The 25,056-nt window shown below is 46.8% G+C and overlaps 1 protein-coding gene across 1 annotated transcript in view; it reads right to left on the reverse strand.

The window, feature by feature from the left end:
• The window catches only part of FGGY (FGGY carbohydrate kinase domain containing), a 260,103-nt gene that overhangs the window by 162,131 nt on the left and 72,916 nt on the right, over positions 1-25,056 (reverse strand). The gene's annotated exons all lie outside the window — the stretch shown is intronic.

Raw genomic sequence — 25,056 nt, forward strand, 5'->3', positions numbered from 1 at the left:
CCCCTGGCCGCTCGCACCATACGTCATGTCCGCTATTTATTAGATTAATCGAGTACATCGACCAGCGTATGAACTGCTCGCTATTCTTGTGGTTGGTGTTTGCTACCACAAATTTGCGAGCAGTTCTGGCTCTAAAATAACCCAGTGACGTGGTCAATGACGCTGCTGTTTTAAATATACACACCCATAAAACGCCCGTTTTGACCTTTAAGCACGCCTGCGTTCGGATCTCCACTCCCCATTTTCAAGCACCTTCCCCTGTTACCACCCACATACGCCTCATTCTGTCACTCAAAATAGCAGGCACTCGCTATATAGCGTACAAACGATTTTCGCCCGCACTGACTGGTTCGCGCATGCGTACTAAAAACCGTACGCATGCGCAGATGTGCAAACATCGCTCGGAACGAGCGTACTGCCGCTAACAAGCGGCTCTGAATGAGGGCCTAAGGTCATTGCGCTGTGTGTAAACTACTAAAAGTGCCTGCGCCCTCCGATTGTCTGACTGTGGTCTCGGCTGGATGAGAAAGGAGAGTACGGTAAGCATGGGACAGTGGAACCATATAGCCTAATGTATAGGATGATGTTTTTATTTTCACAGTTTAAATAGCAGACACATTCTACACAGCCATAGAATGTATACATAGCAGCTGTCTGGGGCTGGGCCCTGATCAGAGAGAGGGCCTCGTGGTGGGAGGTCGCTGGCTGTCAGACAGAAGCCCTTGAACTTGCGGGTTCCCAGCTGCTTTAGCGGGCAGGTCTTGTTGACACTCTGACATCAAGAAGTTTTACGGTCTTTATGATCTGACTTCCCTGTCTCTTATGGGAGCTGTTGACGCTTCTGGCAATAACTTGTCACTGTGCAGTTAAATTAGGCAACTTTATATACGTTCCATGTCATTGTTGCCCCCTTTCTGGCCTACGTCAGCGGTAACAAAGTAGTGGAAATGTATCCATGGTCTTGTAACTGAACTGCAGCATCCATTACCTGTATGAGTCAGCTGTCAATTATGGACCCTTGATATGGTCTATTGTATCAGCTCTAAAACTGGCCTCCAGCTGCGTCAACAGTGCATGTTTTCCAGATCTTCTACCAGGTGTAACGGTCCTTCCATTTGCGACTGATATATTCTCACAAATGTGCTGCCTATTCGGTCACATATGGTTCAATGTGGAAATTTTGAAATCATGTAGTTGGGGTAGGGCCATGGGGCCAATCCTGGGCCATTCCTACCAGGTGATATCCCCTTTAACTGGGGGAGAACATCAGTACAGAAAGGGATTCCTCATGGAAAGGGAAGTCAGACTATGGAACTGTTTGCTTAGGGAGGTGAACAGTGATCAATTCATTACCTGGATTTAAACTAAAGCCTTTCTAATGAGAAATTATATTGTTATTAGGGGTAGTTGGTCGAAGGAACAAATCAGGCCATTTATGGGGTCAGGAGGGTATTTTTTTCATTGGCAGCTGGCTCACTAGTGTTATATTTTGCCTTACTCTGGATTACTATAGCGCACTACTGCCGCTAACGTTTTGTGCTTGTACATATGTATTTTACTCTTATGGTATAATGGGCAGGATTCTGGGGGGAATATGACCAAGGTGTTCTGTGATGCACAGAGGGACTGATTGCGGGTGCCACCGCGGCTTTTTACACAGCCGCGACTTTGTTTTTAAGCTAATACCGATGGGATTCCTACTGAGACGTCCGCCGGCTGTGGAGCTAACTCGCCACTGTGTTTTTTAAAGCGCACCATCGGAGACTGCAACTACTCTACGCAGTCACTGCCTGCAACATGCCCGCGTCTAGCCTGCCACCACACTGTTACCACCCAGACGCACCCACCAAAACTGCCTTTCTCTGCGTGCAATTTTCGGTCTGCATCTCAGAGCGGTAACCATCGGGACGCACGCGCAGTACTATCAACAGCGGGCAATTGCATGAATATCGGCATTGCGTGCAGTTAGCGTGCACCGATAAATCAGGCCCAAAGTGTGCTTCATAAACTACATCCATTGTGTTTGTGTACAACCATGAGAGATAGCTCTGTAATTCCATCCAACTATGTCAACAGGACATGTATGGTCTGACGCAAACATTACAGATGAACCCTCTCTCCAACTAGAGAACTATACTGAGAAATGTGGTCAAACCTCTGAAAATGCTGTTTTTGGAGACTTGACTGCAATCACCGTATGCACCAAGCTCCGGAAAGGAAAGCTTTCCAAAGCTTGTTCCCGTAAGCTTATGGGCTTCTTATCTGAGACTTCCCAGAGAAGGATCCAATAGTATCCCTACCAGTGTTTCCTGTGGCTTGCAAAAGCGCCGTACATGCATTAAATATCTCCCGGGTCATAAATCTAGAAGTCCCCACACTGTAAAGGCCAGCTCTTATCAGAAGATACTAATGGACTACATTATTTTTATTTCGTACAGGGTGTTATAGTCTTGTGATCTACATACATTTGATTATATAATAGCACACTGTGTAAAAGAGAGGACTCCCCTTTTTCAAACGAGGGTGCCACATATTTTTTTTGTCATACGCTGTGGGTGATAGAAGGACTTAAAGTACCTGTCCCACCATTTTTATTCTAACAGTCTAGACGGCGTGCATGAGCGCACCAGCACCACGTCCAGATCCAGTAGCGGCAGCTGCAGGGCGTCCCCATCGGTCATCTGGGCTGGTGGGGACAAAGTCATTTTTCTTGTATACCCATTGCTGAGGGGGATGAGTGGGGCTCATCTTCTGGACTGTGTGCTGCCCTTCTTGACACCAAGCCATCCTCCAAAAGTTTTCGTCCGGTGTCATGCCAACAGTAAAGCATCCTGAGACCATTCATGTGTGGGGTTGCTTCTCAGCCAAGGGAGTGGGATCACTCACAATTTTGCCCAAGACACAGCCATGAATAAAGAATGGTACCAAAACATCCTCCAAGAGCAACTTCTCCCAACCATCCAAGAACAGTTGGTGATGAACAATGCCTTTTCCAGCATGATGGAGCACCTTGCCATAAGGCAAAAGTGATAACTAAGTGGCTCGGGGAACAAAAAACATCGACATTTTGGGTCCATGGCCAGGAAACTCCCCAAGACCTTAATCCCATTGAGAACTTGTGGTCAATCCTCAAGAGGCGGGTGGACAACACAAAAACCCACAAATTCTGACCAACTCCTAGCATTGATTAGGTAAGAATGGGCGACCATCAGTCAGTATGTGGCCCAGAAGTTGATTTACAGCATGCTAGGGCGAATTGCAGGGTCCTTGAAAAAGAAGGGTCAATACTGCAAATATTGACTCTTTGCAAAAACTTAATATAATGGTCAATAAAAGCCTTTGACACTTATGAAATGCTTGTAATGTTACTTCAGTATACCATAGTAACATCTGACACTTATGTAATGCTGTAATGTTACCTCAGTATATCATAGTAACATCTGACACTTATGTAATGCTGTAATGTTACCTCAGTATACCATAGTAACCTCTGACACTTATGTAATGCTTGTAATGTTACTTCAGTATACCATAGTAACATCTGACACTTATGTAATGCTGTAATGTTACCTCAGTATACCATAGTAACATCTGACACTTATGTAATGCTGTAATGTTACCTCAGTATACCATAGTAACCTCTGACACTTATGTAATGCTTGTAATGTTACTTCAGTATACCATAGTAACATCTGACACTTATGTAATGCTTGTAATGTTACTTCAGTATACCATAGTAACATCTGACACTTATGTAATGCTGTAATGTTACCTCAGTATACCATAGTAACATCTGACACCTATGTAATGCTGTAATGTTACTTCAGTATACCATAGTAACATCTGACACTTATGTAATGCTTGTAATGTTACTTCGGTATACCATAGTAACATCTGACACTTATGTAATGCTTGTACTGTTACCTCAGTATACCATAGTAACATCTGACACTTATGTAATGCTTGTACTGTTACCTCAGTATACCATAGTAACATCTGACAAAAAGGTCTATAAACTCTGAAGCAGCAAACTTTGTGAAAACAGATACTTGTGTCATTCTCAAAACTTTTGGCCATGGCTGTACATCAGCCGAGCCGCCTTTGTGTTAAAAATCAGAATGTCTCACATTAAACCTTTTTTTTGGAGTGGGGGGTATCAAACCTTCTATAGAGGACAAGTGGAGGGGGGTCCCATAGAAACTAATCAATCAGCTTCTAGATATAATTTTAAAGAATATATTACATAAATAATAGCTAGAAGCTGATTGGTTGCTATGGGGATACTTCACCTGTCTTCATTAGAAGGATTGATACATATCCTCCTTAATCTTTCAATCCTAGTGACAGTGTTTTTTGTGAATAATTGTGCTTTCCCATTAAGTGGTGCAAACGGTGTCCCGCTGCAATGAATACTCCACGCATGATCACCAGCCCCATCAGGTGATGTGTAGAAAAATTCGCCTTCCAAGGATTAAAACCCTCTGGGCACATTCGGTATACTGGAAGCATTGCGTTAACCATGCCGTCACTACCTTTAAAGTTCACTAGATGAACTTTTGGTTGCACGCGTTCACCAAGAACGTCCTGGTTCCTCCAAGCTGATCACACCAGAAGGGGCAAAACTTTTCAACCCCCCCTCCCCCCAGTCTCCACCAGCTAAGCCAGGTAACTACCCTTACCAAACACGCAAAAATAAACACTTGATGCCGTGAAGGTGGGAGCTTCTGCCTTTGTGCCATGTGTCTGCGTTCTCCCTGGTTCGGAAATGATCCTTACAGAGTTCATACCAAGTTGAAAATAAATGAGACTCATTCTGATGACCTCATAATAACTATCTCCAACTTGATGAGCCATATAGGAGGGTTGGGGGACGCAGTTTACCAGGGAATGCGTTGTCTGACTTATTTTCTTTTATCTCTAGAAGCGTAATGGAGAATGTGCTGTGTGGCCGGTATACCGCACTTCCCCGGTGTCGGTGACCTTTCATGTGGTCACCAGAATTCTACTAGACGTTAACAAACACAAGACAGACAACAATGCAGCTCTTGGTGACATTTATGTAAGCGGGGTCTAAGCGCACAGTAGGGGGCTAATACAACCCTGCAGCAAATTTCAGCACAGCACTTTTATCTGTCATGCAGAACTTGGACACTAATATGGGTGATATAATTATAGTTGGCTGCACGGCTGTGAAAAAATAATTGTGCCAAAAAAGACAAAAGGGGAGAGCTCTGTTCCCAGTAACCTGTCTGCCAGAGACAGAGGTCCATTGTACAAACAGCTATAAAAGTTTTAAATGAATGTAATACCACAGCCTTGCTATGCTGCACACATGTGGAAAGAAAATGGACATAAATAACACCTCCTTCTCCCTGTCTGTATGTTCCGATCCCTCTGTCCTTTTAAAGGGAAACTGCACTTGAAAGGGCAACACAGATGTAATTTAATTTTAACTGACCAATCGGGAAGAGCCCTTTCAGCACAATATCAGCTTCAGCTACGGCTCCGTCCAATCAGCATCGATGTTAGTAAAGAACACAGCGCTGTTTGAATTTGAATAGCTCCTTGCATGTGTGTTCAGTATAATTTGACCACTTGGGGGCACTGTTCCATTTTTATCCAAGAGATCACATTTATTTTCTCCTCAGCCAAATAAGTACATTGGCATAATGTCCCCATGGAGGTCTTCTTTTCTTGTCACACTTGCCCATGTGGTTAATATAGTTGATGTTTATTAGCCTAGGGATCAATGATATCTAAGCTTAGGGCAATAATGTCAACCAACCTGTAGAGTCTGGACAGAAAACTACTGAGAACATTGGGCCTGATTCAGACCCGGATGCTAAGCCGCGATCGCTCGCTATGGCCGATAGTCGCGCATGCGTCGCAGTGCGTGTACACAAGCCAGTCACTGCGATTAGGAATCTTGCGCTTGTTGGAATCAAAGCGCTACTTTGAGTGACAGATAGTGCTGTTTGCGGGTGGTAACAGGAAGGTCCTTTAAAACGAGGGAGTGGTTGTGCGAACGCAGGCGTGCCTGAGCGTCAAAACGGCGTTCTTTGGGAGTTCATAATTAACATGGAAGCGTCATTGTACACGTCACTTGGTTGTATTTCAGCCTGCAGTGATCGCAGTGCTTGCGGTGGGGTAGGGTCTACCTTAAGGGCTGCGAGCAGCTCCGATGCCTCTCGATGTTACTGATTAATCACACACTTCCTGGACATGACGTGTGCTAAGAAAGAAAAGTGGGCGTCATTACACCGGCGTGCGAACATTCTGCCATCGCTAAGACATAGAGGCGTCCTTATGCCTGGCAGTGCGATCGCGGAATTTGCATACCCGGCCCCTTTTGGCTGCAAAAGTGCGCAGCGCAGCTTAGCGTCCGGGTCTGAATCGCCGCCAATGTGTTTAGTTAAATAACATTGTTTATTAACAATTACTTGTTAATATACTGTTGCGCTTTAATTCTGAAGGAATCGCTTTTAGGTAGATATAGAAAAACTCAATAAATAATCTAAATAATTCTCCTCTTTATAATTACACTTAAAACTGGTGATGTAAGAGAAGGAGACATAATGGATATAATGAAGTTAATACAGCTTGGTGCTTAGGACATACTGTTCCTGGCGTAAGTGATGAGGGCTATAACGGGGCCTATTCATTATCGAGTTGCGGAGGTGGATACTAAGCCGGAGCAATTCATGGTCGCTCTGGTTGTGTGACAACTGCTCAGAAAAGCAGCTGTCCGGCCACCCCTATCACCTACACAGCTAATTACAGGCGGTGGAAGACGTTACACTGCCGGGCAGTGCAAGTGCGCACGTGTGAGTTCACGCAGACGCACAGAGAGGACCGCTGGAGGTGGAGGGATCCAACTGTTTTGCACCTTAAATGGCATCATTGATAAATGCTCATTGTGATAAGAATAATGTTGAATCAGAAGCGCAGCCACGCTCCCCGAGATGACTGTGAGCCCTTCAGGGGGCGGTACACCATGTACAGATGGCCCCTATATTCACAACATGCCGTGGTCATGCCCCCATATACTTGCCCATGACCCAAGTACTGGGGCACTATAGACCACTCCCCCAAGATATATGGTGGTTGCTCATATCAGCTTAATGACATAACACAGGTGCTTGTAAAGGGCGGGGTTTACACTGAGCACAGAAAAAAGGGATTTGCCCTACAGCTCACTGTGGCAAAATCAACAAAAAAATACTTGAATCCTACATGATAATAGAGATTCAGAGGTATTAGTCACATACATTTACAAATATATGAATAAGCGCCAGGCCAATCGCCAAGGCTCCGCTATACTGGCGTCCCTAACATTAAGGGGTGCACATCCGAGAAGCAAGGTACCCCAAAAAAATTCCAGCCATGGACCATCCCCAGGGCATCACACGAAAAGGGGAAAAAAGGTGATAGTGAAGTGTAAAGGATAGATGTGTAAGGATAAATCAATAAGCTCTCATCTTATACATGTGCTGTTATGCAGTACACTAATATGTAATTATATGACCTAGAGTGGGTGCTACTATTATGTAGCAATCACCTTGGAGGTACCCCAGAAACCTCCACATGGCACTATAAGGACCAGCACCTCCACCCTGTTTATTATTTATGTTGTTTTAATTCTTTTACATTTCATTAACACTTATTGATTTATCCTTACACATCTATCCTTTACACTTCACTATCACCTTTTTTCCCCTTTTCGTGTGATGCCCTGGGGATGGTCCTTGGCTGGAATTTTGTTAGGAAATGTTAGGGACGCCAGTATACAGGAGCCTTGACGATTAGCCTGGCGCTTATTCATATATTTGCAAATGTATGTAACTAATACCTCTGAATCTCTATTATCATGTAGGATTTAAGTATTTTTTGCTGATTTTGCTACAGTGTGCTGGGGGGCAAATCCCTTTTTTCTGCACTCCCCCAAGATGCCTGACTGTGGAGCCCTTCAGTGGGCGGTACACCACGCAAAGATGGCCCCTATATACACACACACGCAACATGCCGTGGTCATGCCCCCATATACTTGGCCATACCCAGAGTATTGAGGCCCTATAGATCACCTGTGATCTCCTATGTAGACAATTTAGATTTGAAACACATTTTTTTTTTTTTTTTTAGATATTCCAGCGTTAAACTTGACATCTGCATAGATGCTCCAAAGTCCTGATTTTCCTGTGACTGCACCTGTAGTCTGCAGTCATACAGTCTGTAGTGTTCTGCGGCTCTCTGCAACTAGCACCTGAGTCAGATCATCCGTTATGTCCCCCAAGCTCTCACCAGAAGCTCAGATTGCTCTAACCTGTTGTATGTGATGTATTAGGACAAACGGAGTTGGGGGGACCTTCTCTGGGTCCTAATCAGGCTCTGGCCAGCACCGAAGCATCTGAATACTGCTTATAAAAGCTAATGTATTAGTTTTCACTGTATGTCTAATTTTTCTAAGCTAAAAGCAAGGTGCATGATAAAAACATTTAAATACGTTAAATAAGTGTATCACGTTTGGCAAATGGCGCTTGCAAGGTAAATATGCTTCAATTTTTACATCTTAACGACTTAATTCCCAGCCACAACTTTTTTTTTGTTGTCCGTGTAATTATCAGAGCAAGATTGACAGACATGACTAACTGGTTTATTATATACATTTTGTGTTTTACTTTACAAGAGGTTGCCAGTTACAGATGGTATTAAAAACAGATGATCTATTCACCCCCAGATGGCAGAATTTTAATTAAGGATCCCAAATACGCCCTACACAACCCTGCACGGCCTGGCCAGAAATGAGGCTTTATCGATGGGGAACACCGCCAGTAAACTAGCACGTTCCTCGAAATGACTTACAATAAACAGCCAAGGAAAACACTGGAGAAAACGCCATCAACAGAGCGATTCATTAAATGAAAAGTATGAGGATTGTTAAAGATTGTACCTGCAGGCTACACAGAGGTGTTAATGTGCAGGGTATATATTTTCTGTTCCTTTTAATCTTAAACTCCATAGCGACAAGTGGGGTTATAACAGCTTCCAATGACGTCACATGGGAAGTCGGCGTTAAGCACGGATTTGTGCAATAACATCATTGGGAACGGACCCAGACACTGGAATTCTTAGGGTTCCATTTGCTGCAATGAAGTCTTGAAAGGAAAGCGAAGAACTCCAGGGGCACCGCCTTAACACCCTACAGAATGTATTGCAGCATAAAGGAGTTTGTCTAAAACGTGTTTTTTAATGGGAAAAATAAAACGGGAGAGAGGAGAGCATGGGATGGATTAGTCACGTATATACAGTAGATCTTTTTACTGAGAGCTTGGCCACAAAATAGCCGAGTTATATAACAATGCCAACGAGGACGGTTTAAGAGGCACTGGGGACTTGCATTTAAGAATGATACATCCATAAGCAGAAGAGAAGAAATAGCACTTACTATAGTTTAAAGAGGCCGCAATGGTAAGTGTGGACTGTGTCTATGTGTACTTTCAAAGCATATAGGCTAATGTCTGCCTGGCGTGCAGCTAACATACTGTAAACGGAGACTGCTAGCCAAATTTAGCTTTTACAGGCAAAACACTACCTTTGCATACGTAGAGCTTTATGGGACATATGTCTTAATTATAGAGTTTTAGACGCAATAATTAGAATTTCTTATCGCTGCTTATTGTGGTCAATAAGAAGAAATAAATTCCCGAATGTATTCAAATACACAAGCAGGGGGACTCTGATAGGAGCCCGTCCCTGCGATTAGTAAGAGGTAAAGTGACTGCAGGGTTCCCATAGCAGCACAGAGTATATCAGGAAATAAGTGAGGACAGGGCTGCATGTGACATGATGTGAGGAGGGGAATGGAAGCATCAAGAAGCCACAGACTGAGCTATATAGTGGAAGGAGCAGTGTCCCCCAGCAGCACAGAGTATATCAGGAGATGAGTGATGTGTTAGTGAGGACAGGGCTACATGTGACAGGGGCAGTGACATGATGTGAGGAGGGAAATGGAGGCAGCAGGAAGCCACAGACTGAGAGTTATATAGTGAGAGGCACAAGGTCCCCAGCAGTACAGAGTATATCAGGAGATGAGTGATGTGTTAGTGAGGACAGGGCTGCATGTGACAGGGGCAGTGACATGATATGAGGAAGGGAATGGAGGCAGCAGGAAGCCACAGACTGAGAGTTATATAGTGAGAGGCACAAGGTCCCCAGCAGTACAGAGTATATCAGGAGATGAGTGATGTGTTAGTGAGGACAGGGCTGCATGTGACAGGGCAGTGAAATGATATGAGGAGAGGAATTGAGGCAGCAATACAGAAAGTACAATGTCACGATTCTCAGAATCGCTTCAGTTTGGCTTCGCCCCTTCTAAATAATTCTGCGGTTCGTGTCATTGCGCCACATGGGACGCGCATTGCCTGGCGGGCCCCCCCCCCACAGTGATCACCTGCATCTCCCCTGCAGAAACTTTCCCAGAGATAAAATGTTCGTAACGATTACCTGACGCGGTTTGTGTTAATGTCCCATAGCTTTACTGCATTCCATAATTTATACTATAATAAATCAAATGAAATTCTATTTTAACATTAGTATTAGAAAGTGTAACACCCCCAATGGCCGCCAGATTCAGCTGAGGTATGTAGTAGAACTAGTGCTTTGTGCCCCGACTGACACTTCATAAATAATTAACTTCCAAACGGTACTAGCCAGAGACTGGCAGCTGTTTAGATTACAGGAGTGCGCAGGGCCTCTGTGCTGGTACACAGACACGGCTCCCTCCTATTTCCATATTATAAAAACACAAACAAATCAGTATCAACACAGCAACCGTCCGCCACAGAATGGCCCAATTGTGGCAGCAACTTACACCTTATAGAATTAACCCCTCTCAGCATGTTGTGGGGAGCGTCTAAGGCCTCATACACACAGGGCATTAATATCAGGCATGTGTTATTAATGTAAGCGAATGGACATGTACTCGCACTTTCTGACAATCATTCGTTTCACCTTACGCCAATTTCAATCTTGCCGGCAGCGTTCACAAATGTCAACGCACAGCACAATATAAGTACATAGGACCCGATACGGTTTTCTACGCAAATCTCGAGGGTTTACGTACAAATCCGATGTTTGGGGATCTGTACAGGCGCAGGACAGGTCCTGTGTGATCGCCCGTGGTCCCCCATTAGCTGCAGCAGGACTGACATGCTGCGTCGTTTAGAGGGTGGAGCGGGGCGTAGGCCGGGACAGTTCTACAAAATGGGGGCGCAGACTTCCTGGACTCGGCTAACCAGTTCCGGCAGCCAGTCTTGGTAAGCTTTGGCAGATGGTCGCGATGGTGATCCGACTGGGATCGTAGATGGATGCAGGAGGCATTTGAATTTTAGTTGCACGGTATGCAGGGGGGTTTCAAGCGAGGAGGGGGCCAGTGTGCAGTCCGGGGACCCTCCTCTCTCTCAGGCGGCCGACTTTGCACTGAGCGCAGCGCCGCACCGGTAGACTCTGGGCACTAGAGTGTGCACAGAGTCTTCAGCGCATGTGCAGATCACTGGGAAAATGGCGCCGCAGCATGTTACCTACTGCGCATGCGCAAAATGCAGGGAAAATGTTATCAGCGGCGATTTTTTCCAGGTGATTTTGACAAGGCTGATAGCAGTGCAGATGTGGGACTCCGGCAGCAGAGTGGTAAGTATTTAATACATGGGCAGGGTGTGTAGTGTGGGCGCCCCTGGACCCAGGTGCCCCTCACACCCTGCACCCATTATAGAAACACCCAGAGGTGCAGCGAGTGGACAAGGCATCCAAAGCAGGTGCGTGTTACAGCGCCCCCCACCCCCAAGTGTGCCACGGAGGGGGCATGTCCAGCATGTCACTTCAGCCCCCTGTCACACCACCCCTCTGTCACACCACCCCTCTGTCACACCACCCCTCCCGTCACACCAGCCCCCTTTCTCGTCAGCCTCCTGTCACACAACCCCTCTGTCACACCGGTATGCAGTCAGGAAGCTGACGGTCGAAATGCCGATCCCCGGCTCTCCGACTGTGCAATCCCGACAAACGATAGGCATCGAAATCCTGCGCCGGGAACCCGACGCCCAGCATACCGAAAGAAAGTCCCCGGGGGGGGGAGGGGGGTTAGGTTAGGGGCTCCCTGGGGGGGGGATTCTGCCCTTAAAATATACAGAAACAATTGTTTTCTGCATGTCTGAAGGGTAGAATTCAATGTATCTGGTATGTAATAAGAAAGAAAGCAGGAGACATCAGAGACATCTACTGCTTCCCGCCGGACAGCCCTTGCAGCAGCCGTCCCCATAGTTTTCTATGTAAAATGTACAAAGCGTAGAACCTCAAATCTTGAATGCGTGAGCCAACATAATCTTAACTTGTCATTAGCCCATTAACTCAATGGGGTAGCCCTGCCCGGTAGGGATCTGGTGGGATGGAGGAGACAATGATGCCCATTGTTTCTTGTTCGCATTGCGATTGCGCTGCTGGATAGCCACACATCCGTAGTTGTGCTGCTGGGAAGCAGTCGGGAAGCCAACGGACAAAATCCCGACCGCCGGCTTCCCGACTGTCTAATCCCGGCACAGTACTAATGACGGTCGTTGAATTCCCGACGCCTGTCATTAGACCTACACCTGGCTTAGCGATCGAAGGTAAGCCGAGTGCCGGGTGTGGACAGCCGCGGTTGGTGGGAGGGTTAGGGGCTCCCGGGGGGACTTGGGGTCAGGCACGCCCCGGGATGGTTAGACTAGGGGAAGGGGGGGTTAGTGTTAGACACCCCTGGAGGAGGTTAGGGTTAGGCACCCCCCCGGGAGACTTAGGGCTAGGCTGCGGGGGGGGGGGGGGGAGGTTAGGGTTAGGCACCCCTAAGGGAGGGTTAGGGAGTAGAATAGGGTTAGTTAATACCTACCTTTGTACGTTTGAAATCTTCACCCCTGCCGGGCTTCCGTTGTCGGGATTTGAACCATGCGGCCGGTGGTAAATCATACCGATTCCGTGCTGCTGTGTCCAAAACCCAAGAAGCAAAGTGATTGTGTAAGCAATCACTTTACTTCTTACTGATCGCCCAGATAAACGTATTATAAAGATAAGTAGATCGGATTGACAGTATAGGAAAGGAGAGTGCTAAACCTCAGAGGCTGGGGGCGGTCCTGTGGGGCATCAGATGATAGGGATTGTCCTATAGCAATGATGGGGTTTTTTTGAGTGCTGTTTAATGTGACAGGATGGGGGTTGGCTCAGCCTCTTTTGATTTGGTCTTCCCACCCTCCCTATTTTGGTTGTTATTTTCATTTTGTTTTTCATTCGTTGGCGGGAAAGAACGACAGGTTACCTGTTTTGGGGCGTTTTTTTCCCTCAGATTGGTTATATGTTGTTAGGTGCGCTCGCCTTCGGTGACTGTTTATATCTGCTGGACCACCTTTGTGGGTTTTAGTTCGTTTCAATTTTGTTCTTTGGGCCTGATTCAGAGCCGAACGCTCTGACCAGAGCGCTCGCTCTGAATCAGTGCCCTCCTCCATGAAAATGGAGCGGCCTCCAGGCCGCTCGCATAGCTGTGGGTGACCACCCACAGCATATGCGAACGTCCATGATGATGGTCGCGATGGTCAAGACCATCACGACCGTCGGGCTTGCGACGGAGACCCTGCGGTAGGGTCTCGCTGCCGCAAGCCCTGGAGTGATTTTGGCTCTATCAGACCCCAAATCACTCCCACTGACATCACTAGTGATGTCAGTGGGGCCGGCTTCAGACGGTAGGCGTTCCCATGGACGCCACGCCCCCGGCACGCCCACCAAAGGGGGCGTGCTGTCAATCAACATCGACAGCACGCCCCCTTTGGTGCGAGACTCGGAGCGATGGAGAGCCCGTCGCTCGCCGGGTCTCGCGCATGCGCACGACGGAGCTCCCTCCATCGTGCGCATGCGCAGTGGGGGAACATCGACCCGCTTGCGAGCGTCCTGCGCTCGCGAGCGGGTCTGAATGACCCCTTTGTTAGTAAGGCCTAGACCCTCATTCAGAGCCGCTCGCAAAAAGCGAGCGCTCGCTGTGAATGAGGGCGGCCACTTTTGCATTGAAAGGCGGCCTCCTGGCAGCTCGCTAAGCTGTGGGTTACCACCCACAGGTTTAGCGAGTGACCAGGTGATGGTCGAGACCATCGCGACCATCAAGGCTTGCAACGAGACCCTTGTGGTAGTGTCTCGTCTACCGCAAGCCCCAGGTAGCTTCCTGCTCTAACAGAGCAGGAAGCGCCCTACTGACATCACTGGGGATGTCAGTAGGACCGCCTACAAACGGCAGCCGTTCCTTCAGGAACGCCTCCGTTTATCCGGCAACCCCCCCACCCCGCCTACAAAACGGGGAGAGCTGCTGATCAACAGCGACAGACGCCCCTTTTGAAGCGAGCCCGGAGCGAGTGAATGTGTCACTCGCTCCGGGGCTTGCGCACTGCGAGTGCCGCACGTGCGCAGGCCCTCACCATCGACCCGCTTGCGAGAGGGTCTGAATGAGGGTCCTAGTCTGTTGGGGACGAGGATTGGAGCCGTTCTTTCTTTGCCACCATGTTTTATATAATTTATTTTCTATTTATTTTATTCTGCTCGTATTTTTAGGTTTCAGCTCCTTTAAATAAATAGCTCACAGTCTCTGCAAAATTCATGTCTCCGTGTCGTTATTTCAGTATAGATGTGTTTGTTTATTATCGCTGATGCATACACGGGGCAATCTTCAGGCGCTGGGAGGGTTAGCGGCTAGTTGAGTGAGAGTTTAAACTAATGAAGGAGTAGAAGCAGGTGATCAGTTGTGAGAAAGGGAAAGGAACCATGAAATCAGAACCTGAAGTTGGTAGAAAACAAGATGGAACAGTGGCCATCGTGATTAATAAAAATAGCGGCGCCACTGCGAAAGGCTGAGAGGGGAAGTCTGGAAGTGTAGCTTGTACGCAGAACGTGCTCCATGAGGATGTTGAAGCCACCCAAGATGATGGTGGAGATGTCTGAGGATAAGAATCGAAGCTGAGAATTGTCCAAGAAACATCTTAGGGCAGATGTATGAAGCTCTGGAAAGTGATAAAGCGCAGAGTGATAAACGACCAGACACTCAGCTCTTAACTGCCATGTTACAGGCTGTGTTTGAAAAATGACAGTTGGGAGCTGATTGGTTGGTCGTTTATCACTCTCCACTTTATCACTTCCCAGAGCCTCATACATCTGTCCCTATAGTGTCATCCAAGAGCATGAAAGATCGCAGCAACAAGGCATTGAGGCAAGAAGGGTGGCAGACCATAGTGCACAATGACAGGATCTCCAAAAGTGACAGGTGATGTGCCTCAGGTTTGCGGGACTCCCAAAATGCACCGAATCAGGATAATATTTGATGATACAGTATATCACCAGACGCTGGATAGAGAGAGAAGACAACTGTAGGAATTAAATGGTCTTATTTTGTCCCATCAGGTTTAATGTATGAGTGTAGTGAATTAAATGAAATTAAAACAGTTATGAAACTAATGGGGTTTAATTAGAAGGGAGTGGAATAGTGAATGGTCTATACAGGTGTGACATAATTGTGCGCTCCAGACCGGTGCATTGCAACCAACAAGATCGCTAAATTTGCCTTGAATCCTTTAAAAGTGAGAAAATTGGCATTGATGGGCATCCACGTATCAAGACCCAACATCGTGCAGATATGAATTGCCCCTTAAACAGTGTCGGATATTACGTAGGGCCTACAGTAAAATCTGACACCCGCAGGGTGATGTTATAGCAGTGGCAGTGACTCCCCATTGTAAGGGCGCCCTGTTAATCACAGCCGGACAGGCAGGCTCAGAGGGATTTGTTTCTCCCCCTGGGACTGCAATTAGCGGAGAGAGTGCTTGCAATGGGAAATCGCTCCCCTGCTATAATGGCAGCCCTATCTGGCTTCTAGGGACTGCAGCCGATGCGGTCCCTAGAAGTCTGGTTTTTGGGCACATGACAGACCCTCAGACCCCCCTGTAATAGAAGGTAAGAGCCGCCTCTACACCTAACTACAGTAAACTGCCATAATATAATAGTATTAAATACAGTTTATCAAACACTGTAGAGCTTGCTAGGGGTTGCAGAATAAGTGGCATGGGACCAAAGCAAATAAGCAAAAGTAAGTAGTGAGTAATAGAATCAGCATGTTACACTGTCCGGGGCAGAGAGATGGAGAATGTACTTTCTAGATACAGCACATGAAGATTGCTGCGTGCGGTTCTCACATGTTGCCCAACGGTTATGTTGAACTGTGACTTCCCCTCAATATGCCGTCAGCAAATGCAGCCCCCCCTCCAACCTGCACATTACTGCGTTATTATAGCAGGACTGGGTGTGCCTACTGGTTAGCTGACCGGATATATACGTGTGCAGGTAGGACAGAAAACTGCATCACTGACTGATTGTTAATAGAGGGAATAATGGCAGAGACAGATTGGAAATCAGGTATTGCAGACAGATTTCAGGAGATAACCAAGGGGACCGTCTGCAGGACACAGGGCATGATTCACATTCCTACGCTAATGCAGAGAGAGAGATTTGGGAGGGGAGTGTCCAAACTGAAATCGAAATTGCAGTGCAAAAAGCTGTCCAGCATTTGTGGGCTACATGCAACAGCAGCCAGTATTTACCCTGCATGCAAAAATAATGTATGTATTTGCACCCCTTGTGTTGCACCATGGTTCAGAGTTCCTTGCTCCATCTCATGCTGGGTACACACTGGCAGATATATTGGGCGATCAATCGATCGTCCAATATATCGGGTGCCCGTTGGCCAGTGTGTACCAGCGATATGTCTGTGAACGGCGTAGTTCACAGACATATCGCGACGGCTCTGCTGCACAGACGATGCCAAATGTATCTGCAGATATATTGGGTTATCGTGCTTTGTGTATGGGCGGTCTACCGAAAAAATGCTTTACTGTATCAATAAAACACTTTTGTTGCTGCATAAAGTTTTTCATGTAATATTTTTTCCATTTTGAAATGTAATTTATTTTTCTCTTAAGAATAATAAGAATGTCTGCAGCTAATGACCCTCCGATAAGATGGCAACATTGAATTTTTCTTTTCAATAACTTTTCATATGTAACATCGGTGGAATGTGGGGGAGACGGGCTATCTAGTTTTTTTTTTCTACGATGTCTTTATAATGATTTGTTGTACTATTCTAATTACCTTATGTATGGCAATTGTTCCTATGTAAACAGAACCTATTGGTTCCTCTCTCTGGTGTTTGCATAATGTTATACACCATTTGCACTATTGTACAGCTATTGTGATCATTGCTTTACTTTTTTCTTTATGAACATTTGCATTATTCTTCATCGCGATGTCTGTAAATGTGACACTTGACGCTTCATTAAAATATGTGTTTAAAAAAAAACAAAAGAATAATAAAGTATGTCAACCAGAGTGGGTATAAATGCAGAGAATTTCCCAGGCCAGTATTTTAGGATATGACAAAAATAAAAGACAGAGGGGCCCAACTGTTCCGACGCATTTTGGGGCCTAGTCATACATGTGCGGAAACACTGCTTACACATTTTTTAAGTGACAGGCCCAATCATTGTTAGTGCCCCGATGTGGTCACCTACTGTAAGATTTAGCAAACTCCTACCTTGGTTCCCGAAGTCCCGCTCCTTCCTTTGGATCTCTCTCCTCCCCCTCCAGCCCAGCATCCCTTCCTGCACTGTGTGAAATCAATTTAGGCTAATGTAATAACACTGCCAGCCAGTCCCACCAGTGTCAAATTCTGCCACTAGTAACTAGCGGCGGCATCATCTGTGATAGGTATCGCGGGGGCAGCTATTGAACTGCTCCATTGTTTTAGTATCCGCTGCAGCAACCCGCGGCAAGTTCCATAATGAATAGGCCCCTTAGTGCACAGAGTAGATAGAGAATGGATTTGATGGAGCAAGTTTGTGTTTATATTTCTGACTGGTAACCTCCAAATTCTCCTGCTTTGGCTCCTGTATAAAGACTTGTAGAGAGATAAAGTGGAGAAGTTGCCCGGAGCAACCAATCAGGTTTTGTCATTTCATAGACTGTGCTAGATAAATGACAGCAGCGGATTGGTTGCTTTGGGAAGCTTCTCCATTTTGTAACTTTCAAAAGAATAATCACCTAACACAACAACGCATAACATCTCAGGGATGGCCACCGGTGGTGTTACCATCGATGGTTACCATCGATTGTAAAATAGCGAATAGCCATCAATAGCTACAAACTATTCAATGGATGACCATCGATGGCAACACCAACCGATGGTCATCCCTGATATTTGAATGACTGGCCCGTGGGCCTATCAGAACATGGGGGCAGGGGCTTTGCTGGTGCCGGGGGTGGAGCTATGCTTCAAGTCCCGGCACCTTGAAAAAACAAACATTCCATTGGTTATGCTTTGACATCGATGGGGGAGAACTATCTGGTTCTCCCCCATCGATGTCAAAAGCATTCTGAATCATCGATGTCCATCCCTTTAACATCTCCTCAGAGATACTTGGAAAGAAAAGATCAATACACTCAAGTGCAAAAAGGTCAAAGTTTTGAACAATCTTTCCTGCAAAAATCTAATTGTATGGAAAGATGGTGAAGTGGAGGAGAGGCTGTATAATATAGCTATAAGAAAAGAAAAAGAAACTAAAAAAAAAATTGAGGAAACATGAAGATATCAATTATGCAAATGGACACCAGTCGCCTTTATAGAAAATATAACTTCATGATTTTATGCTGAAGGAAGTTCACACCCTGGGCCGGATGCATGACGTATTGCATTCGGGAGGGGTGCATCCCGCCACCCTTCGCATGCATGCAGGCGTTAGCAACGCCGGTATGCATGATGCACACTGCAAAGGACCGCTCTCTACTTAAGAGCCGTCCTTTGCGATGGAGGGCCATCCCGGTCTATGACCCAGAAGCCCCTCTGGCGTCCTTCTGCGCATCCAATTGGATCCCTCTCACAGCAATCTCCCGATAGAAGCTTTCCAATCAGGAGATGGCGTTCTCCACGGCAACCAAGCCCCGCAGTGCATCGTATTCCCGAGGCTTGGTGCATATGAGAAAGGCGGACAAACCCGTATTTTCGGGGTTGGAATGCATTTCTACATCCCGCCCCTGGAGGTCATTATCCATCTCAAGGTATGGGAGGTGAGGGTTAACCAAAGAGGGGCGAAAGGGGATCATGATCAAGTCCAGAGCACCCCATCGTCCAAGGCAAGGAAACGCGTGGGTATCCTGTCCTAGGCGTGACAATAACGTAACCGTGAGCCTTGGAATGTCGGCTTCTTAACCGCAGCATATCAGCCGAATAACGGCGTCAAGGTTTGTAGAAGGAAACAAATAACTAGGCCACTTTCTGACAATGACCCAGATACAACAGGCTCATACATAAGATCTACGCACATCTCTGACTTTTCAAAATTTGCGGATAAACTAGAGAAGATGCATAGTGTAATCAGTAAGACTGTCACATCCAACACTCATAACACTTTAAGTTGAGATGAGCGCGTCGATTTTGATGCAAACCGAACACACTGGAACTTTGGGGTTCCGAGTAGAACAGAGGGCCCGATTTAGCAAGGAACGCAGTTGCTTATTTGCACGCAATTAGCCGATTGATGCGTACTGCGCATACGTATTCATCGCAGTGCGCATGCGCGAACTAGCAATTGCGTTCGGAACTGCGATTGCAGAGTATACGCAGACCCATGGCAGAGTGATTGACAGCAAGTGCCATTTGTGGGTGGTGACGGAGGTGGGGGGGCACGGGCGAACGCAGGCGTGCCAATGCGTTGCAACGCCGTTGCACTGATAGCGTGCGTGGCTGGTAGCAATTTCTAAGTAAGGTCAGGGCTTGTGCAAATGTGCATATGGGTCCGATGGTACTTCATGTTACCGATAGTTTCGCTATGTTGCCCTAGTATACGGATGTCCTTAAGTCTGCCTGCGATCACAATGTGAATGCAAACATTTATATAGCACCGCTGATATTAGCAACTGCGGTGCATTCGTATAAGCAGAATTGCGATCCGTAGTAAATGAGGCGCACACTCCCGACTCAAGTCTTCTCGCCAAGTTCGGAACTCTGATTTCAGAAATGGATCTCGTGTGTTTTGGATTGCATTTAAAGGACCTCCCTCATGATTTCAGGTGCTATGAGGTGGTCACAAGTGACTGGAAATGACGGGAAATGAATGTTACTGATGTTAATAACACTATAGGCACAAAAACAAGTTACATTATTTTAGCTGTTTTTATAAATTTTAAAAGAAAACAGTTGAGGGTGGTTTTACCAAAAAACAAAGTTACTGTTAATTTATGGATAATATTACCCATTAGAATGATGGGGCATCGGGACTGTCTTTAATCGAAGTGGTACCTTTCAATTGATGACCGTTTCTATGTCACTGGTTGAAGTGCCCCCAGATACGCGCTCTACCACAGAAATGGAAAGTGCTATGAAAAGTTCAGGATGAGGCAGGATCTCAGATGCCTCAGAGACTTTGCTCAACTCAATACCGGCAATACCCGGTGAGTTTGCCAATGACTCAGACAATGCACACGTATGTACTGACAGCCAGACCACTTTCCTGAACAGTATAAATACAAGACCCCAACCAGCAGGAATCTTAAAATTTAGTGTCCGTAACAGTTTATCTGCAGGAAGGTGTTTCAGGGGGTTGGGTATGAAATACCGGCGGCTAAATAACCGCCGTTTCAAATCCCGACAGCGGCATCCCGGTGGATGAAGATCCCGACAGGGGTGGTAAATATGCTAACCCTACCCATCTGGTGGTGCTAAACCCTAACTCTCCCCGTAGTCTAACCTTAACCCTCCCCAGGGGTGCATGACCATAATCTGTCCCCAAGGATTCCTAAACCTAATCCTCCCCCCCGTGGCTAAGACCTTACAAGCCTCGCTTACCTTCTTTCGGGATGCCGGCTGTCGGCGTCGGGATAAAGATAGGCGTCAGGATTTTCAACGCCTATCTTTAGTACCAGGTCGGGCTTCCGACGGTAGGATTCCGTCCTCCGGTACAGGTTGAGTCTCCCATATCCAAATATTCAGAAATACGGAATATTCCGAAATACGCAATTTTTATAGCATGACAGATAGTGAAACCTTTGCTTTTTGTTGGTTTAATGTACACAAACTTTGTTTAAAACACAAAATTATTAAAAATAAAGTATAAAATTACCTTCAGGCTTTGGGCCTGATTCAGAGCCGGACGCTCTGACCAGAACGCTCGCTCTGAATCAGGGCCCTCCTCCATGAAAATGGAGCGGCCTCCTGTCTGCTCGCATAGCTGTGGGTGACCACCCACAGCATATGCGAGCGGCCAAAAAGATGGTTGCGATGGTCTTGACCATTGCGACCATCGGACTTGCGACGGAGACCCTGCGGTAGGGTCTCCCTGCCACAAGCCCTAGAGTGATTTTGGCTCTATCAGAGCCAAAATCACTCCCACTGACATCACTAGTGATGTCAGTGGGGCCGGCTTCAGACGGTAGGCGTTCCCATGGGAACGCCTCCATCTGGCCGCCACACCCCCGCACGCCCACCAAAGGGGGCGTGCTGTCAATCAACATCGACAGCACGCCCCCTTTGGTGTGAGGCCCGGAGCGATGGAAAGCCCGTCGCTCCCCGGGTCTCGCGCATGCGCACGACGGAGCTCCCTCCGTCGTGTGCATGCGCAGTGGGGAACATCGACCCACTTGCGAGCGTACTGCCGCTTGCGAGTGGGTCTGAATGACCCCCAAAGTGTATAAGGTGTATATGAAACAAATGAATTTCATGTATGTACACAAAGTTTGTTTGAGCCACAAAATTACTGCAAATATTGTATAAAATTATCTGCAGACTGTGTATAAAGTAGTGTGTGTACTACACCCTTCATTTATATCCTTGTTTCATCTATAGAGCGCCGCTAGATATCATTACCTTCTTTTGTGGAATATTAGTGGTTTACGGTTGTGGGGACCTTTTAGGTTTTTGATCTGCTGGCTGCTACAGCATACTGGGATACACACTACAATTCTTTTTTGTGTGTATAAAGTGTATAGAAAACATTGGCCCTGATTCAGACCCACTCGCGAGCGGCTGGCCGCTCGCAAGTGGGTCGATGTTCTGCACTGAGCATGCGCACGACGGAGGGAGCTCCGTCGTGCGCATGCGCCAGACGCGACGAGCGAAGGAAAGTCCTTCGCTCGTTGTGTCTGATCAAAGGAGGCGTGCTGTCGATGTTGATTGACAGCACGCCCCCTTTGGTGGGCATGCCGGGGGCGTGCCTCCCTGACGGGGGCGTTCCCAAGGGAACGCCTCCCGTCAGAAGCCGGCCCACTGACATCACTAGTGATGTCAGTGCGAGTGATTTTGGCTATGATAGAGCCAAAATCACTCCGGAGCTTGCGGTTGAAAACCTCCACCGCACGCTCCGGCTCACAGTTTCGATGGTGGCGATGGTCAAGACCATCGCGGCCATCAAACTGCACGCTCGTATAGGCTGTGGGTGGTGACCCACAGCTATACGAGCGTCCAGGAGGACGCTCCATTTTTATGGAGGGCGGCCCTCATTCAGAGCGTGCGCTCTGCTCAGAGCGTACGGCTCTGAATGAGGGCCATAAATGCATTCAGTGTTTAGATTTGGGTCCCATTCCCAAGATATCTCATTATGGAATGCAATTATTCCAAAATACGGAATATTCTGATATCCAAGCATTTTGGACATGGGAGACTCAACCTGTAATATAACTACATCCCGTTTCGGGTATATTTGTTTTATAAGAGTTTAAGATACTATTAGTGTGCGTACCTAAAAGGGATAACAATGTTCTGCGTATCTCTAAACAAATAAGTCAAATAATAATTTGCAAATGATTAGTGCAGATCATAAAATATTTCACTTTGTTGTTCAGTGTAATTCGTAAAATGAAGAGAATCAGACCAGACTGCAGGATTGCGCTGAGCTAAGCAGCAGATGGTCAGACGTTCCTTCCTTTTTTTTTGCAAACTTCCTTCCCTTCTCGTGCAACTTTTTCCCCCTAATTTTAATCAAGTGAAAACTATATTAATAACTTAATGCATCATCTCCAGAATTTGTTATATTTCTGTACAAATGTGAATGTGACCAGTGCCCAGCTCTCCCCGGCTGACTGGCTGTAATTTATATCACAATATACTGCACGCACATTGGCGCTAAAAATAGGTTTTAGTTTTCCCCTTTGTGACGTCATGCAACGGTTTAGTACATAATGGCTGTTTTTCTTTTTCCTGCATTTTGTTAATGACATTTGCATTTATGTGCTAGTAATAAGAGTAATACGGCACCGCCACCTAAACACACAAAAACTCGGATTCAGGGCCTGATTCATTAAGGATGGCTATTGCGATCGCAGCTCCGTAATCGCACGCAGGTCTGCTGCGAAAATATGCTAATTATTGCTATCGCAATGCCATCATAGAGACGCCCACTGCCTCCCACTACCGCTATCTCACATCCGTAATACCATGCAAACGTTCATAATCATCGGTAACATCGAGTACTATCGGCCCCTCACGCAAAATTACAGCAGTCCTTAGAAATTACCAACGTCGCTGCACGCAGTGAGTACTCTTGCTGCGTATGCCATCGCACTGGCTAATTTATGCACGCCCGTGCAACGGTATTCAAATGGTCAGAAGCGCCTGCGTTTCTCCAACCACCCCCCTGTCCCCACCCCCAAACGCTCACTGTCTGTCACTCACTCTGCGATGGCTCTGGGTGGTCTCTGTGATCGCAGTGGTGCCTGTGAGCACTGCGATGCATACGTATTCTCAGCACGCAACGATCGATCTGTCTGCAACTCTGTGTACCCTTTAGCGATCCGTAATAAATCCAGTCAGGCCCTCAGTCCAGAGTACATGGTGCAAAACAGAAGCAAAATAAAATTATTTATTAACAGTTATGTTTATAGCGCCAGCATATTCAGTTACGCTTAAAAATTGGGAACAAAACTATAATAAAACAAGACTGGGTAATAATAATAACAACAGACAGGCAAAGAGGTAAGAGGGCCCTGCACGCAAGCTTACCATCTATAGGGAAAAGATAAAATGATAGGCATGTTTGGTATTAGTACACTGGGCCTGATTCAGAGCCGAACGCTCTGACCAGAGCGCTCGCTCTGAATCAGGGCCCTCCTCCATGAAAATGGAGCGTCCTCCTGGTAGCTCGCATAGCTGTGGGTGACCACCCACAGCTCAAGCGTGCGTCCATGATGATGGTCGCGATGGTCAAGAGACCATCGCGACCATCGGGCTTGCGACGGAGACCATCGGGCTTGCGACGTCTGGCAGCCACGCCCCCGGCACGCCCACCAAAGGGGGCGTGCTGTCAATCAACATCGACAGCACGCCCCCTTTGGTGCGAGACCATCGCTATCCGGGTCTCGCGCATGCGCACGACGGGGCTCCCTAAGTCGTGCGCATGCGCAGTGGGGCAACATCGACCCGCTTGCGAGCGTCCTGCGCTCGCGAGCGGGTCTGAATGACCCCCACTGTCAACAATGAATCATTAAGAATCAGGACAAAATAAGTCCCAGCCAAACTCTGCCCAGATCCCGGGGCAAATGCAAGATCTCTAAAGTAGGGTTTTTAAATGCATTATTTTAGCGAGAGTGTGGCCAGCCCATACATTGCATCTAGCAATAATGTATATAGTGCTCTGATATATGGCCAGTGATCACAGCACGCAGTAAGATGTGGCAGAAGGACACAGCTCCGTTACGGTCCGTATTCTGCAGGTTGTGACCGCAGAATACACAGCGCTGGTAAAAGTCAAGTTATACACAACTACCACTGTGGTCATCATTCAAGCTATTGGCAGGGCTGGGAAGGGAGAGCTTCAAGGAAACTGGAACCCCCCCCTGGGTTTGCCTATGAGATCCCCCTTAAAGCACCCATTTTGTGCAAGTTCTACCTCTTTCAAGGTATGAGATTCAGGACTGTGCCTCCAAAACTGGTACAGTTGAGAGGTATTATCATTATTGTTTATT

Source organism: Taudactylus pleione, unplaced genomic scaffold (genome assembly GCF_031769625.1).
Source record: "Taudactylus pleione unplaced genomic scaffold, aTauple2 ptg000442l, whole genome shotgun sequence".
Taxonomy (NCBI): domain Eukaryota; kingdom Metazoa; phylum Chordata; class Amphibia; order Anura; family Myobatrachidae; genus Taudactylus; species Taudactylus pleione.